The sequence below is a fragment of the Coptis chinensis genome, chromosome 3 (assembly GCF_015680905.1).
Source record: "Coptis chinensis isolate HL-2020 chromosome 3, ASM1568090v1, whole genome shotgun sequence".
NCBI lineage: Eukaryota > Viridiplantae > Streptophyta > Magnoliopsida > Ranunculales > Ranunculaceae > Coptis > Coptis chinensis.
The window spans coordinates 95,339,533-95,356,163 of record NC_141458.1 but is presented as its reverse complement, the minus strand read 5'-3'; the positions used below and the strand labels follow the sequence as shown (position 1 = coordinate 95,356,163).

General features: G+C 36.5%; 1 pseudogene; it reads right to left on the bottom strand.

Annotated features, from left to right (window-relative positions):
* Positions 1 to 3,876: 3,876 nt before the first annotated feature.
* LOC147511834 (uncharacterized) lies at positions 3,877 to 9,279 on the bottom strand (annotated as a pseudogene).
* Positions 9,280 to 16,631: the final 7,352 nt, after the last annotated feature.

Genomic DNA, 16,631 nt, shown 5'->3' with positions numbered 1-16,631 from the left:
AAAGTTTCGGCACTACAGATCATACTTAAAAAATTACCGTCTTTTTACGACACGAATAATATCTAAATTTGACGTCAACAGTTAAAACAAGCTTAACTAATAGCAACGAATATCGAACTATAAAGCATGTGTGACATACTATATGAAAGATATAAGCTAGCTATCAATACATGGAACTAGAAGGATATAGCAATTTGAACTAACTGGAATTATCGAAATTAATCCCAACAAACACAACATTAGCCTAAGGTTTCATCTGCCCTAGACTTGGAGTTTAGCTATACATAACAATGAACGGAAAACCGAAATCAAAAGAAGAATTAATCATTGCAAAAACCGTACTCTCGCGTTGAAGTCTTCTCCTCCAATTCGTTCTGTCCCCAAGCTTTAATCCGCGTACTAACTCGAGCTCCACTTTTCTGTCTCTCCCTATTCTCTATCTTCTGTTCCCACCCTTTAAATTTGGTTTTTCTCTTCTATATATAATGGATTAACATCGAGAGTTTGATTTGGAATGGAATTCGAAGTTTCCAATCCGGTAGCGAGAGTTTTGAACTGGATCAGTTTGATTGGAACAAGGAATTTCGGTCTTTGGTTCTTTTTTTTTGGTTCCTGTTCAGGCAAGTAGTGTTTTAAATAGAACTAAAAAGGTTTTTGTGAGCAATTCGGTAATTGGGTGATTTGATCGAAAATAGCGAAGTCGGTCTTTAATTACTATTAGTTCTCTTTTGACTTGTGTGAAATAGAGAATAACAATTGGCTTTGATTCGGTAGTAGGAGTAGGTGGAGTATTTGTTTTGGTTTTGGAAGTTTCGATTTAGTCGGTGTAACTAGAGGAGATTTTTGGTTCTGTTAGTGCGAAATGAATTTGGAGAAGAAAACTATTTTGATCCAGTGGTCCGGTAGCTAGGTACTAATGTGGGCTTTGATGTTTGGTTATGGGCTTTAGTTTTAGTTGGGTAATTCTTGGTCCACCCCCTTGTTGGTCATGTGACTACTTAAGCTCATGGGCCATAACTAATTTCGGCCCATAATTTAAACAAACAGATCTACGCCTTTGCTCATATGTTTAACCATTTAGTCAAGAGATCCTTGGCTCATGCGGAAAACAAGCTTCCACCCTTTGCTGGCTCCACTTAAGTTTCGTCTTTATGTGCCTTGTATTCATAGTTATAGCCTTGTTTCTCTATTACTGATCATCAGGCGCTGAGGTAGTAAGGTACCAAGTCCAAATTCTCATCAGCAGATAACAAGGCCAAATCCAATGCACGCAAACAATATCTTGACCAACCTAGGATACCTCCACTGAACTAGATCAACGTACACATACTAATATCTTCGAATCTCGACAGTTTCAACACTTTTAATCAAGTTAACTCTGATCCTGCAAAATCACTAAAAACACACTAACTAAATCAAACAAATAAAATAAACGGACTAACTAATATAAAATTGAGCATAAATATATTACATTTATGTGCTTTATCAAATACCCCCAAAATTATATTTTGCTAGTCCTCGAGCAAAACTAAAACTAAACTAATAACAAAAACAAAAATCCTAACTCACTTTCGTAGGAATCACGATTACACTTAGCATGTGTAACAAACCTTTTAAACCCCTAGGTTACCCCTAGTGGACGAGTTTAGTCTCGTGAGGGTTTTCAGAAACGGTACCCACAAACATTAACATAGCATAACAATTGGTGATATAATTTTCTTAGAGATAAAAACTTTTTCGCCCACTACTAAACAAGTTCAAAAATCAGCAATTATCACAGTTTACATCATCATCACGAAGACTCATAACTACTTCCAAAGATAGAAAAGATTTACTACTACTCCAAACCAAAGCGTGTGTGTGTTTAGTCAAACTGATACAATCTCTTATCCAAGTAACGGAATTCCTAACTTACTATCCAAAGAATATATCAACCTCAATCCTCACCATTCATACACTCACAAGAAAGTCTCTCTCTTAGATAAGTTTCAATTGTACCTCTGTATGCAGGGAAATGAGTAAAATAATAGAACATCCCACATACTTAGCCAGAAAGACGGACATATGAAATTTCAAAAACAAATTAGTCTCATGAAAAGAATGTCAATCACATGTGAAGTGTTGGGTCCTTCACTTTAGCATCCTCTCACCTATTCTACACTTCATATCATACTTTTGTGATAAGTCTGGGTATTAAGACGGGGCTTAGGATAAGTTGACAAGAAAATGGTAAAAAGGAATAAAAAATTTGTGAGAATAAACTAAAGACCATCTTGTACTTGACCTTCTTGGAAGATTTCTTCACTTTGTAGACCACGTTACTTGACTTTCTCACTATTTCTACTCAATGATTTCTTTTTCTTTTTCTTTTTCTTATATATATATATATATATATATATTTATTTTTTTTTTTTTTTTTTTTTTTTTTCAATTGAATCACTTTGAGCAAAAGGAATGATTTTCTTCATTTGATTTTGGTAAATTTTCCTTCAGAATTTTCTTCTTCTAGCTTTCTCTTTAGTCCTTTAGAAATCCTCAGAAATATGGGTAAGGCCAATAATATGGGTTTACACTCCTTATTTGGAGTTGGGTTAAGGATAATTGGTTTAAGAAGAAAAGGCTTGATATATAAGGCTCAAAAGGGTTAACATGATGATCCTACTAGGTGGTATAAATAAAGGCTAATTGGTTCACTACTTGACTTATCAGTATGATATTCCACTTCGAATATACTACAAGACCTAATGGCTATCTCCCCAGTTGATGTCACTTCGTGATCGACCAAAACAAGAAAAAAAAAATGAGACTATACAACGAATTTCAGCACAGAAGAATGAATGAGTCAACTTGGACTCTGAATTTACGTAAAGACTCTCCAAGAAATTCAAAGGCTCAAGTCTCACGGGTTAAGTCTCTATATTCCTCTTCTCATTCACTAGGAGATTAAATTACTCTTCAATTTGACGTGTATCAGGTGGCTAATAGTGCAAATTTTACTTTGGCTTAGACTTTCATCAATAAAATCTATTTCTAGAGGTAGAAAATAGTCTAAGCAACAGTGACTTCAAAAGTGACTCTTAACTTCATAGATTCCTTGAAAATTAGTGGGCTTTAGAAATCAATTTTTTTAAAATTTCTCATCATAGAAAATCACCATTAATCATACCATGTTGGACATATTTATTTTTCGCTAAACAAACATTTTGTTCCCACCCCCAAACTTCTTATAGACATTGTCTTCAATGTTAACATAGACGCGTAATTTAAAAGATAACAACATGGACAAGTAAAAGTATATAAGGAAAGAGGTTACCAAGAGCTTCCAAAAACGAAAAATAATATCTTTGAGTCACCTGTAGAAATTAGTACCTCACAAAAGATATATCAATGATAATATAAAAGAGGAATCAAGTTACTACAATGACTAAAATGTGTCATGTGTCTCATCCCATAGAGTTACATGTCTCCAAAAAGGCGGAGAAAAGGTGCTAGAGTGGAATGCATGATACACGTGCACAAAAGACTCAACAAAAATAAAAACATGGGTTGCCTCCCATAAAGCGCCTACTGATTAACGTCTCTAATGCATTTAATGAATGCGCCCACCCAAATTCTTAGATTAGCACTTTGTCTACCAACGAAACATAAAATGAATGCCCCAAAATTCAAAAAATTAAATGAGAGTCTCCTCTCAGATTTTTCGACATTTCATAAATATAAAACCTGTCATAACCTGAAAATCACAATAATATGTTTCTCATTGGTTAGCCCAAATGGAGACTAGGGGCTAGAATGAAATATTTGGGAACAATGCGAAGCGACTCTTACAAAAGAAAAACAAAATCTAAACTACTAAAATACAACAAGCATACCCATTCAGTCATGATAAATAGGATCAATAAGATCCACCTCTTCCACATCCTTATTAGCAAAACTATCAAGATACTGTTTCAAGCGTTCACCATTAACCTTAAACACACGACCATCCATATGATCCTCTATCTCAACAGCACCATGAGGAAAAACAGTTTGAAAGGACCAGTCCACCTAGAACGTAACTTACCAGGAAAAAGACGCAAACGAGAATTATATAGCAAAACTTTTTGATTAAGTTCAAAAGACTTGCGAAGAATAGATTTATCATGAAAAATCTTAGTCCGCTCTTTGTAAATCTTGGCATTCTCATATGCCTCATTCCTTAACTCAACTAACTCATTCAATTGGAGCTTACATTGTGAACCTGCTCTACGCATGTCAAAGTTAAAAGTTTTAATGGCCCAAAAAGCACGATGTTCTAATTCTACAGGCAAATGACATGCCTTCCCAAACACAAGCCTATAAGGAGACATACCAATGGGAGTCTTATAAGCAGTCCTATAAGCCCAAAGGGAATCATTAAGACGTTGAGACCAATCCTTACGGTCAGGTCGTACCATCTTTTCTAAAATCCGTTTAATTTTCCTATTAGATACTTCAACTTGGCCACTAGTTTGGGGATGGTATGGGGTAGCAAGTTTATGAGTAGTAGAGTACTTTTTCATTAAAGATTCAAACGCACGATTTGTAAAATGAGTACCATTATCATTTATAATTGCACGAGGAGTACCAAAATGAGAAAATATATTATATTTCAAAAAGTTAACTACAACCTTGTGATCATTCGTTTTACATGGCACCGCCTCAACCCATTTAGAAACATAATCTACCGCGACGAGGATATAAAGATAGCCAAAGGAAGGAGGAAAAGGACCCATGAAGTCTATACCCCACACATTAAAAAGCTCAACAACCAAAATAGGGGAAAGAGGCATCATGTTCCTATGGGAAATATTAGCCGTACGCTGGCATCGATCACATCCTAAACAAAACTCATGTGCATCTCTAAAGAGAGTAGGCCAATAAAAACCACACTGCAAAACCTTAGCAGCCGCCTTCTTAGGACCAAAGTGACCACCACATGCATGGTCATGGCAAAAGAAGAGAATACTATGAAACTCACTCTCAGGAACACATCTCTTAACAATCTGATCAGGGCATGACTTAAACAAGTATGGGTCATCCCAGAAAAAATACTTAACCTCAGCAAGAAACTTATATTTATCTTGTTTTCTCTAATGAGAAGGAAACTGACCTATAACAAGATAATTAACAATATTTGCATACCAAGGCAACTGGGAGACAACAAAAAGTTGCTCATCAGGGAAGGACTCATTCAAAGGCAAAAGACTAGTAGAAGTCTCTACTATAAGCCTAGACAAGTGGTCAGCGACCACGTTCTCTGTACCCTTTTTATCCCTAATCTCAATGTCAAACTCTTGTAATAAGAGGACCCAACGAATAAGACGTGTTTTAGCATCCTTTTTAGAAAAAAGATACTTCAAAGCCAAATGATCAGTAAACACGACAACCTTAGACCCTATGAGATAGGACCTAAACTTGTCTAAAGCAAACACAACAGCTAACAACTCTTTCTTGGTTGTAGTGTAATTCATTTGGGCATCATTAAGAGTTCAACTAGCATAATAAATTACATGGGCCAACTTATCAAACCGTTGACCTAAAACAGCCCCAATAGCATAGTCCGACGCATCACACATTAACTCAAAAGGTACACTCCAATCAGGTGGTTGTATGATAGGAGCGGTAGTCAATAAATGCTTAAGCTTCTCAAAAGCTTTCAGACAATCATCATCAAAGACAAAATCGACGTCCTTACCAAGTACATTGCATAGGGGACGAGAAATCTTGCTAAAGTCCTTAATAAATCGCCTATAAAATCCAGCATGACCTAAAAAAGACCTAATATCTTTCACAGTCTTAGGTGGTGGAAGACTAGAAATGACATCAATCTTGGCCTTATCGACCTCAATTCCTTTAGTAGAAACAATATGACCAAGAACAATACCCTGTTGAACCATAAAATGACACTTCTCCCAATTCAACACAAGATTCTTCTCCTTGCACCTAATTAACACTAATTCCAAATGGTGCAAACCCTCATCAAAAGAATCACCAAATACGGAGAAATCATCCATAAACACCTCAAGAAACCTTTCTACCATGTCAGAAAAAAAATGCTAAGCATGCATCTCTAGAAGGTACTAGGTGCATTACATAACCCAAATGGCATACGACGGTAGGCAAAAGTTCCAAAAGGACAAGTAAATGTAGTCTTTTCTTGATCTTCAGGTGTAATACATATTTGGTAATAACCGGAATAACCATCGAGAAAGTAGTAATACTTATGACCGGCTAACCGTTCAAGCATCTGGTCAATAAAAGGAAGAGGAAAGTGATCTTTCCTAGTGGTTAGATTCAACTTACGATAGTCAATGCAAAAATGCTACCCAGTAGTCATACGGGTAGGAACTAACTCGCCATTCGCATTCTTAACTACTGTAATACTAAACTTCTTAGGGACAACCTGAACCGGACTCACCCATTTACTATCGGAGATGGGGTAAATGATACCCACATCTAACAACTTGGAGAACCTCGGCTCTCACTACCTCTCTCATGTTAGGATTAAGCCGTCTCTGGAATTCATGGGTTGGTTTAGCATTCTCCTCTAGATGAATATGATGCATATAATTAGTGGGGCTTATCCCGTTAATATCAGCAATAGTCCACCCTAAAGCTGTCTTATGGTCTTTAAAAACCCTAAGCAATTTACTCTCTTGTTCACTATCAAGATTAGAAGCAATAATAACAGGCAAGGTCTCATTAGGCCCCAAAAAGACATACTTAAGAGTATCAGGTAATGGTTTCAACTCAAGTTTAGGAGGACTCTCTATGGAAGGAACTGGTTTAGACTCAGAAGGAGTAAGAGGTTCTACCTTGGTTTTCCACTTATTAGTATCTAAGATTGGGGTGGCATCAAGCAAAGCATTTACTTCACAAATAGAATTATCCACATCAAAATCACCACCAAAGTGAGTTAAACAAGACTCAAAAGGGTCATCTGAATAACTTTCCAAGAAAGTCTTGTGAACCACACTGTCAATAAGATTAACATCCCAAAGATCATCAGGTTTAGGAGGTTGCTGACTCACATTAAACACATTAAGTTCTGTAGTCATATTACCAAAAGAAAGCTTCAACATTCCATTACGACAGTTAATGATGGCATTGGATGTGGCCAAAAATAGACGACCTAAGATGACAGGAATATGGTGTTTAAGATCTTGAACAAGTTGTGTTTCTAGAACAATAAAATCAACTGGGAAATAAAATTTATCAACCTGAATCAAAACATCTTCAACAATACCACGTGGAACCCTGACAGACCTATCCACCAGTTGAAGTGTAATCGATGTAGGTTTCAATTTACCAAGACCAAGCTATAAGTAAACTGAATAAGGTAACAAATTAACACTAGCCCCCAAATCAAGTAATGCCTTCTCAATCATATGATCACCTATAACACAAGAAATAGTAGGGTATCCTGGATCTCTAAACTTAGGTGGAGTGCGGTTTTGAATAATCGAACTCACTTGCTCAGTAAGGAAAGCTTTCTTGTGCACATTCAACTTACGTTTTTGCGTACACATATCCTTAAGAAACTTGACATAAGAAGGAACTTGTTTTATAGCATCAAGTAACGGAATATTAATATGAACTTGCTTAAACATCTCCATTATCTCATTAAAAGTATTTCCTTTCTTAGCCTGAACTAACCTCTCAGGAAAAGGGGCTTTTGGTATATAAGATGGTACATGACTAGACTCGAAAGACGTAGGAGGCTCTAAGCACTTCTTAGCAACATCACGAATATTAGAACCACTTATATCACTTTTCTCGCCCTCACACTCTATATGATCAGATCTGACCTCAACATCCCTAGGCATCTCAACCCTATTATCAATATGTTTACCACTTCTAAGAATAGTAATGGACTTGGCTTGCTCCTGGTGGTGCTCTTGGCTCAAGTTAGAGACTATTTCGTACTGTCCCTTTGGATTAGCCACTGGTTTACTAGGAAACCTACCATTTTTCCTCTCATTCAAAGTATTAGTGATTTGACCCATTTGAATTTCCAACTTCGCAATAGATTGAGCGTTTGAATGCAAACTCTGTTGGGTATCCTTTTGAAATCGTTGGGTGTCTTGATGAAATTGAAGGGAACTCTGCATGAAAAGACTAAGAGTGTCCTCAAGAGATGGTTTCTTAGATGGTGGAGGTGGTTGTTGGTATTGCTGAAATTGGTTGGAAGGAACTTGAGCATATGACTGGGAAGGAGGATTCACAGGTGACACCCCTGGATCAGTTTGATGCGGCCCATTTTTCCATGAGAAATTGGGATGATTCCTCCATCCAGGGTTATATGTGTTAGAGTATGGGTCACCAAATGGTTTCTTATTATATGTGTTGAGTGCATTAGCTTGTTCAACTATACACTCATTGAATGCAAAGATAGAAGGACACGTTTGGCCTGTGTGCTCGGGACTTTCACATAGCTGACATACTTGACTAACTGACTTGACATGAGAACTCTCCCCTTTTAACTTCAAGGATTCCACCTCCCTAGCAAGATTGGCTAGTTTGGCACTCATCTTAAAATCGCCTCTCACCTCATAAACACCACCCTTCTTTGGTTCAGAAGCTACTTGTACACTTCTATCATAGACCCTCCCTAGAGATTCCCATTGCTGAGAACTTTTAGCGAGATTGTCTCAAGAAGTTTCCAAGCTGCCTCCTCTGCAAAGAGAGGATATCCCCGCTTCCACCGGGACTCAACAAACCGATTAAGCAGAAATCGACAACCCCTCAAAGAAAAATTGCACTAATTCCATTTCACAAAATTATGGTGAGGACAACTCAAAAGAAGATCTTTAAATCTCTCCCAACATATATAAAACTCTTCACCCTCTTTTTGAGTAAAATGGATGATCTGTCACCGAAGGCTAGTAGTCTTGTGCATGGGAAATAATTTAATGAGAAACTTAATGTTCAACTCATCCCAAGTAGTGATAGACTTAGACTCTAAGGAATTCAACCACAACTTTGCCTTATCCTTCAGTGAAAAGGAAAGAGACGGAGTTTGATAATCTCTGGTTGGACTCTAGGGAAGTTAAGAGTACCACATATATCTAAGAATTCCTTGACGTGAAGATAAGGGTCTTCGGAATCAAGACCATGGAATTGGGGAAGCAAGTTTATGATGGCTGCCCTTAACTCAAAATTAGCATCACACGCAGGCAAATCTATGCAAGAAGGATTAGAATTAAGAACTAGATAATAGTAGTCCTTAAGGGTTTTAACTTCGGGCTCTGCTGCCATTTCTAACAAATGCTTTTCTAACTCGCCTTGGTTTGGGTTAGTAGGTCCCTTATGAAATGTTCTTTCAATTTCCGGATCAAAAGGTGCTATATCAGGATTTTCAGAATGGCTTTCTACCATACACAACTTCTGACTCTAGATGATGAAAACCTAACTCTACAATGAAAGACAACGGACGTAAAATGAAAGATGCGGGATGATGCACAATCACAGAAAATAAGAAACAAATCTCAAACCGAATTGAATTTTTAATTAAGGTTTAAAATAAGTGCTCCTAAACCTGGATAACACGATTCCCATTTCTTGTGCTAGAAACACCGTCACTCGATCCACATGTCAAACGAGCTTTCCTAGTGAGCGGGCTAAAACCTGTCCTAATGCAATATGCCTAAGGCTGGTCAAAGGTAACTTAACCAATCCTAAATGCAAGAAAAAATACGAAAACAAACAAACACACAAGTTCAACCCCACAAAGTTAAAAGCATACCTCCGGCGTGAGCCTTCAAGGACCACTTGCGACGCCGGGTGACGACAAGCAAACTCCTTTGATTCTTCTCTATTAAGCTTCGAACCTGTATGCTCTAATATATATTTTTTTCTTTTCCTAAACCTGTAAAAATCAAAAGCAAACACTTAGACTACGGAATAAAACTAAACTACAACTAAACCTAAACTATAAATTACGTTAAGTAAGACCCTAAAACTCGATTGCACCATTTCAATCCCCGACAGCAGCGCCAAAAACTTGGTAGGAATTTGGTCGGCCTAAATTAAATAGACTAATCTAACCCTAGTTAAACCGCAAGCGCACAACTATCATTGAAAATAGTTGCGACGGCAAACGGGTCGATCCCACAGGGATTGCTACTTAGGACAAACGAGTATTAAAATTATGCTTAACTAATTCAGACAATATTCTTTTTATGGAAAATTGAATTAACTACTCACTAAACTATTTTAACTACGAAAACTATAAACTAAATAATTGGGTTTTATCAAATGGAGAGAATTCTAGGACTGTTGAATCCACCTTAGACTTTTGTTTATATTTCTAGGAGTAATTTTAATATTTCAGATTTAATACGAGTAGCACGAGGGAAAGTTAACCCTTGCTTTCTCGAAAATATGATCGTGACAACTTTTAACTAAATATGTATCTTCTAAAGTTTCAGCACTACAGATCAAACTTAAAAGATTACTCGTCTTTTTACGGCACGAATAATATCTAAATTTGACGTCAACAGTTAAAACAAGCTTAACTAATAGCAATGAATATCGAACTATAAAGCATGCGTGACATACTATATGAAAAATATAAGCTAGCTATCAATACATAAAACTAGAAGAATATATCAATTTGAACTAACTGGAATCATCGAAATTAATCCCAACAAACACAACATTAGCCTAAGGTTTCATCTGCCCTAGACTTGGAGTTTAGCTATACATAACAATGAACAGAAAAATGAAATCAAAAGAAGAATTAATCATTGCAAAAACCATAGTCTCGCGTTGAAGTCTTCTTCTCCAATTCATTCTATCCCCAAGCTTTAATCCGCGTACTAACTCGAGCTCCACTTTTCTGTCTCTCCCTATTCTCTTTCTTCTATTCCCACACTTTAAATTTGGTTTTTCTCTTCTATATATAATGGATTAACATCGAGAGTTTGATTTGGAATGGAATTCGAAGTTTCTAATCTGGTAGCGAGAGTTTCGAACTGGATCAGTTTGATTAGAACAAGGAATTTCGGTCTTTGGTTCTTTTTTTTGGTTCTCGTTCAGGTAAGTAGTGTTTTAAATAGAACTAAAAAGGTTTTTGTGAGCAATTCGGTAATTGGGCGATTTGATCAGAAATAGCGAAGTCGGTCTTTAATTACTGTTAGTTCTCTTTTGACTTGTGTGAAATAGAGAATAACAATTGGCTTTGATTCGGTAGTAGGAGTAGGTGGAGTATTTGTTTCGGTTTTGGAAGTTTCGATTTAGTCGCGGGAACTAGAGGAGATTTTTGGTTCTGTTCGTGCGAAATGAATTTTGAGAAGAAAACCTGTTTTGATCCAGTGGTCCGGTAGCTAGGTACTAATGTGGGCTTTGATGTTTGGTTATGGGCTTTAGTTTTAGTTGGGTAATTCTTGGTCCACCCCCTTGTTGGTCATGTGACTACTTAAGCTCATGGGCCATAACTAATTTCGGCCCATAATTTAAACAAACATATCCACGCCTTTGCTCATATGTTTAACCATCTAGTCAAGAGATCCTTGGCTCATGCGGAAAACAAGCTTCCACCCTTTGCTGGCTCCATTTAAGTTTCGTCTTTATGTGCCTTGTATTCATAGCTATAGCTTTGTTTCTCTATTACTGATCATCAGGCACTGAGGTAGTAAGGTACCAAGTCCAAATTCTCATCAGCAGATAACAAGGCCAAATCCAATGCATGCAAACAATATCTTGACCAACCTGGGATACCTCCACTGAACTAGATCAACGTACACATACTAATATCTTCGAATCTTGATAGTTTCAACACTTTTAATCAAGTTAACTCCGATCCTGCAAAATCACTAAAAACACACTAACTAAATCAAACAAATAAAATAAATGGACTAACTAATATAAAATTGAGCATAAATATATTACATTTATGCGCTTTATCAATGATAACCATTTATAGAATGCAACATAGTGCACAATCATCTCAATTTTCTTGGGTTGATGTCCAAGCATGGATAGAATGGGCACAATATATGCTCTGAAGAGCCTCTAGGAATATTATCATAACAAAGAACAATAACCAAAAATTTGAACAACAAAACAATTCTTCCTAATAGAACTTTGTTCTTATGAAGTGTGAACAAAGGTTCAAAAATTACACAATTGCACCTTTTATGGAAAATATGAAACTAAATAGAAATACACTCATTGTCAACCTTCACTCCTATGTTTACGGAATGCAAATAATCCATGGGAATCACATTCATACCATGCTAAGTTAAACTGTAAGTAATAGGGACCATGTGAGGTGCGTGGATACAGTTCATATAATAACGCCGGAATCAATTACAAATCACAATCCAACTTATTCTAGAGTTACGTGCGGCTGCCTACATTATCAGCAAAGCAACCATTCAAAGAAAAAATAACTAAATACCTAGTTTGAGGAGTTAAGTAATGTGAAAGTAGAACAAAATATCAATTTTTAACTAAACGCAATTTTTTCATATGAAATAATTAGAACAAAATATAATATAATTATTTCGTTGAGAGGAAGGAAGCCCTTGCTAAACTTAGAGATGAGAGAATGCATCGAGATAGAGAGAAAAACGTTTCAGGTATAGGCAATATGCAGAGAAGATTGAGTGTTAAAGGTATACACATTAATAAAAATTAGTGGAGAATACTTGATATATGCTTGTTTAACACTACTTAGAGGTTTGAACTCTCTAAATTGATGCAAAAGCACTCAAGATTCCTTACTCACGATCTTCGTTTCGTAGAGTTTGAATAAGGATTCGAACTAACCTAAAGTTTAGAACAACTACAAATTGGATGTTACAATTAAGGGAACTAAGGAGTAAGGTTATAATATTAAAGCTAGGATTTCCTTCCTACACAAACATTAAGAAAGACATTAAAGTTTGAAAACATGCACTTAATACCAAAATAGAGATTTGAAAGAAAAGGTGGAGAGTTAATCCTCCTCATGTGAAACTATCATTAGATGTTGATTTGAAAAAGGTTATTTGATCCTTCCTAGACTCATAGACAAGCCCTTAATGGAAGAAAAGATTTGATCCCTAGCATGTATGGCTCACTTAAGAGCTCACACATGCTAGCAAGTGGAACTAAGCAATGACTTATCTCTAAGCTCATTGCTTTGATTCCTAACTAGACACTACACCAACTATCATTTTGGGATAGGGTGTAGAGCTAGTTGTTCTTCCTAACAACCTACCAAACCAACAAAAATTGATTTACCCTCATATGAGTTGGATTAACTCCCCAAAAGGGAAGTTAGCTCATGATCCTTGGGACAAGGATTTATAAACTAAAATAAACACAAAAGAGAGAGAGAGAGAGAGGGGAAAGCTAAACAATCAAACTCACTTCTATTTATTTTCTAGAAGAAAACAAGTGTTTCCTCCATTAAAACTATTACAAGCTTTCTAATAAAAACTAAAAACTAACTTATGATTTTTTTCACTAAGGAACTAAAATAATGCCATGTAAGGAAAATAAGTCAAGGGGAGTAAATGGAGTGTCCCCACCCTTGTCTAATTTCTTTTCCATTTGAGAGAAATCTCATTTCCTCCCATGTGAATCATCAAACCAAATTAATTCATTTTTATCCACCACATTAAAACAAAGTGACACCTTGCCTTTTTTCACTATTAACACCTAATCTAATTTATTACATGCAAGGTGTCAACTTTGCACCAATAATTTTTATTTTTGTCTTGACATGCTCCATGATTGATGACTCATCCAATCTTGTGGCCCCGCATAGTGGGTCCATATGCAATCCGATGGCGGTCCGGTATTTTTTTGGGCGGTTTTACAACTTCCCCTATCGTAGAATTCATCATACTGATTATCCGAGCAACTCTCTTGTCGATTCGAGTCATGGTTCGAGAGGTAGGAGCTTTGGAAGTTTGATGCTTCGTATGGATTTGGAAGAATTCATATATCGCCGCCCTCGTGCTTTATCACAGTTTAACTAATATTTCCATGTTTACTTGCAAATACCGCAAAATATGATGAAAACATATTTATTTCATGATTATTAAACACATAATTAACCAAATTTATATGTCTCAATGGGGTTTCATAATACACTTTTGGGTGCTTATCACACTATCCCCAAAGCGATTACTTTGCTTGTCCTCAAGCAAAGAAGAGACACTAAAATAGATAAGTGGCCAAAAATGTGTAGTCCTAAACTAATTCTCGTTTAGAGAGTGCGGTTGCATTGACCATATGCAACAAGGCCTTAAACCACTAGGAATTCCCTAGTGGGCCGAGTTATAACCCTAGTGAGAGTTTTCGAGAAAAGATACTCACAAACTTCATTTATACTACAACGACTTCGATGACGAAACTTCGTTTCCTAAATTAATCTCGGATATCCATACATCTCCTTAGCAGGGAACGATGATTGATTTCTTTGAAACTCAAGTTAATATGTATTCAATAATTAAAACATCTACATATGATTATTCATGCGGTGAACTTTTCATTGAAATATACTAGCGGGGTTGTTTCGATCCCTTGGAGGCATACCTAAATGGGTTCTCGCAGCGGTATGTGTTGAAACACAAATTCACTCAAAAATTTCCACTCGGGTTTTGTTAACTCCGGTTAATGCGGTGGGCACATGTTTCCTCACATCTCAATGACAAATGAGGAGCCGATGTCGATCAATCACGTCTACTACTTATTATCACACCACCCTACTCCTAATTGAGCTAGAGGTCTTTATTAGGTATTGTGGGGCTTAGGTGGATAGTGTACAAGAAAATGGAAATGGATAATCAAAATTTATGAGTATGAGAGAATAGGGACTTCATATATTTACACTAGAGAAATCCTTGTTTTCTTTCCTTCTTCTAACGAGCTTTATAACCTTGTTCTTAAGCCTCTAATGGATTTATATATATTATATATATATATATATATATATATATATATATATATATAGATGGCTTTTTTTTTTTAATGGCTTATGAAACTATTTTTCTTTTTTCTTTCCCGAAGCAAATGTAACTTTTTATTTGGGACAAGTCTTTCTCTTTATTCTTTCCACATTTCATCCTATTTCTCATACTCATCACTTAGGTAGGTTCTTTTATTTGGTTTAATAAATGGGTAAGGAATTTTTGGTGAAAGTGAAAGGTTTGATGAAACGGTTCGATTAGTGACTAGCGGTAAAATTTGTAAAGTAAGAATTTTTTAGCTATGTCGATCCAAAGAAGGCCTAAATTCTCCCTAGGGTTGGTGGTGATCAAATAAATAGACGTGATTTCTCTAATCGGAAAAACTACTCCTCGTGGTCATCACATACAAATCACTCATGTCAAGGTTTTTGGTTAGATTCTCACAGGATTTATAGTTTAAGTAACTAACCGTTGGTTCCGAAAACTTCTTGCCATGTACAATCGATGATACTCGATTACATGAATATTCATGAAAAGATGTATAAACTATTGCATGCGTATTATTTAAAGTTTCTTAAAACAAATCCTAATTCGGATACTAATGTGAGATTTCTAGACAATTTTCATCATTGAAAAGGAAACAAGACTTTGTCACTAAGTACAATTATTAATAATGAAAATAAAAACTATATATAGGCTACAAGATGCCTAATTTTTTGCTACTGAGGTTTAAAAGCACCCCAAAACGTAATGATGCTTAGTCCTCGAAGGATCAATAATTAAATAGAGAAAGTACACGAGAACCGTGAGCAAAATTAGGGCTAGATTGTCTTTGGAACAGAGGGTTGGAGATCATAATATATTATTCGAAAGAACAAGAAAATGTTCAATAGCACACTAAACATAGCAGCACGATACATAGCATACCGAAATAATGAACCATAGCATACTGAAACATGAAAAACAATAGCACACCAAACATAAGGTTTAGCTAGATATATGTACAATGGCAAACTCAAGTTTACCATCCAAAGAGGCGTGAAGGTTCAAGGTCCTCTTTAAGGAAATGCATTTCCTTAGCATCGCACCAATAGATAATAGTCTACCAAATTTCTGCCCATTCTTTGTCTCCGATTCCCTCAAATTGGTCTTTATCTTTTTAGTCCTTTGGGTAACATCGAACATGCCTCGGTATCGAAGGACACTTCCATTGACAAAACCTCAATGAGCGAATGATTACGTTTCTTTGGGCACATGGAATCTACCTTGACCCGGTCATGAAAAGTGGCTGCAAACCGTGGGAAATGTGTCTTCATGATTCGGCGCGGTGGTTGGTAAAAGTATATCTCGATCCCCGGTGTCGCGAGCTCGTTTCAGGAGCTGGAGATAACACAACCTAAAATGTTAAATAATGCATGACCACGAAGCTAGTGCAGCTGAATACAACGCATAGCGACCTCATTGGCGGTAGAAAAATGCCAATCTCCCATAATGTTTAGGAGTACAAATAACATTCACAGTCCCCATGTTCATGGTCATGCTTGCTAATGGAATGGTGATGTTGCGCCATGGCACATGGCCATCTCCTTCTCGTTTGATCTCAAGACCATCACCATAAGAGTCGCCAAACGCTTTCCACCTGAAAAGAACGGTAAGAATTATGATAGATGTACCGCCAAGATGCAGGCGAGGTTAGTGGTATGG